Source organism: Rutidosis leptorrhynchoides, chromosome 5, assembly GCF_046630445.1.
Source record: "Rutidosis leptorrhynchoides isolate AG116_Rl617_1_P2 chromosome 5, CSIRO_AGI_Rlap_v1, whole genome shotgun sequence".
NCBI classification, from domain to species: domain Eukaryota; kingdom Viridiplantae; phylum Streptophyta; class Magnoliopsida; order Asterales; family Asteraceae; genus Rutidosis; species Rutidosis leptorrhynchoides.
In genome coordinates this window covers 308,792,844-308,794,933 of record NC_092337.1, presented here as the reverse complement: position 1 = coordinate 308,794,933, position 2,090 = coordinate 308,792,844, and the positions used below count along the sequence as shown (strand labels likewise).

General features: G+C 35.2%; 1 non-coding gene across 1 annotated transcript; it reads left to right on the top strand.

Moving 5' to 3' along the window:
* Positions 1–622: 622 nt before the first annotated feature.
* Positions 623–729, top strand: LOC139850851 (small nucleolar RNA R71). Its single transcript, XR_011760229.1, has one exon. It is a non-coding gene; the product is annotated as a small nucleolar RNA R71 (small nucleolar RNA).
* The last annotated feature ends 1,361 nt before the right edge of the window (positions 730–2,090 follow it).

Here is a 2,090-nt window from a genome sequence, read left to right as displayed (position 1 = left end):
AGTTTCAACTAGCTTCGTCATCATATCTTCTAAATTCGGCTTTTTATCATCGGTTTGTTGTGGTGGTTTGTTTTGAAAATTAGGTCTTTGCTGGTTGTAAGTATTGTTGGATACTTGTTGATTGCTAGGACCTTGTTGGTTGTTGTATGCAATATTTCTGTTATAGTTCTGGTTTTGATTGTAAATAGGTCTCGGCGGTTGATAATTATTCTGATAATTATTTCCAGGCCTTTGGTTTATGTATGAAATATTCTCTCTTTGTTCCATTGTTAATTCAATACTGAGATAATCTTTTGTCAAATGTGGTCCTCCACACTGCTCACAACTAATTCGTATTGAGTGAATATCCTTAGTCATCTTTTCCATTCGTCTCTCGACAGCATCTATCTTTGCGGAAATGGAATCTAAGTCATGGCTAGAATCGGCTCTAGCTGCTTTAGATGATCTAACGATATCTTTTTCTTGGTGCCACTCATGTGAGTGGGAAGCAGTGTTATCAATAATTTTGTAAGCATCAGTTTCGGTTTTCTTCATAATGGAACCACCAGCTGCTATATCTATGTCTTTCCTTGTAGTGATGTCGCATCCTTGGTAGAATATATGTACTATTTGACAGGTGTCTAAACCATGTTGCGGACATCCTCTTAATAACTTTTCAAATCTTGTCCACGCCTCATATAGAGTTTCATTTGGCTTCTGTGTGAACGTAACAATTTCTCCTTGAAGTCTTACGGCTTTAGATGCAGGAAAGAATTGTTTAAGAAATTTTTCAACTAAAACGTCACATGTATCAATCGCCCCTTCAGGTAACGATTCCAACCAATCTTTGGCTTCTCCCTTTAAAGTCCAGGGAAATAACATGAGATATATATCTGTTCATCTTCCACTTCTCTTATTTTAAATAGTGTGCAGATCCTATTAAAGGTACGAAGATGTTCATTTGGATCTTCCTTCGGCGCACCACTAAATTGGCATTGATTAGTCACCATGTGTAGAATTTTTCCTTTGATTTCATAATCTGGCGCATTAATGTCTGGATGAGTAATTGCGTGACCTTGGCCAGTGCGTTTAGCTCTCATTCGGTCTTCCATACTTAAAGGTTCTGTTACTTCCATAATTGAATTTATTGAATCGGAATCACTAGAGGATTCTGATTTAATGGTTCGTTCCTCAACAATCTCTGTTTGAATGATTGGTGGTTCCGGAGGAAAATTTAATGGTTCAGGATCTATGAATCGTCCCTGAATATTTTCCGGATTCTCAATTGTGAGGTCGGGTTCAAAAAATGGATTATCGGAAATTTGAACTGGAGTACTTGGTCGACTGGATGACGATTCTAAAGAAAAATCAACGGCGGTAATATTTGCTAAATGTCTTGATCTAGTTACAGGTGGTGAACGTACAAAAGGTGGTGAACGTCTTGCTCGGTGCATTCACTGAATATCCTATTAGTTTTTAAAAAGGAAAGAAAAATTATATAAGTTATCCAATCAATAGACTTTTCTGATTTTGCTCACGTTTCGAATAGCCAAAAGATGCAGCAGAGGGGCAGGATTCGTTTGGTCTCAATATAATTGAGGACTGTTTGGCTCCAATAACCCGGTCCACGTACAAATCCAACTATTACTACGAACCAGAAAATTTTGATGTCTATCAATTTAACCACTTAAAATAAATTTTCGTAATTTTAAGAAATTTAGATAAGAAGTAGAATAAAAAATCTATGTCCTAAAACTAGAATGACGAGAAATAAGAAAGAAAAAGAGCGTGTCGGAAAAAGATCGAAAAATAAAAATAAGAAAGAAAAAGAGTGACTTATAGAACTTAAGAACACTAGACTAACCCAACCTTATTACTATCACTAACTTAAAATTATAATCGCAAATTGAGATTACTAATTGGAATAATAATTGATACATAGGTAAAAGGTGTCTAAAAATATTAAAGCTTACAAGAAAAACTCTATCCCAAATGGCAATAACTTAAAAAGAAACTAAAACTTAAAAAGGCGTCGCAAAATTCTAAAGTACCTAAATCTTAGTCTAAAGAAAAAGCATTTAAGGAATTCTACGGCAAAGCCTAAAAATCTA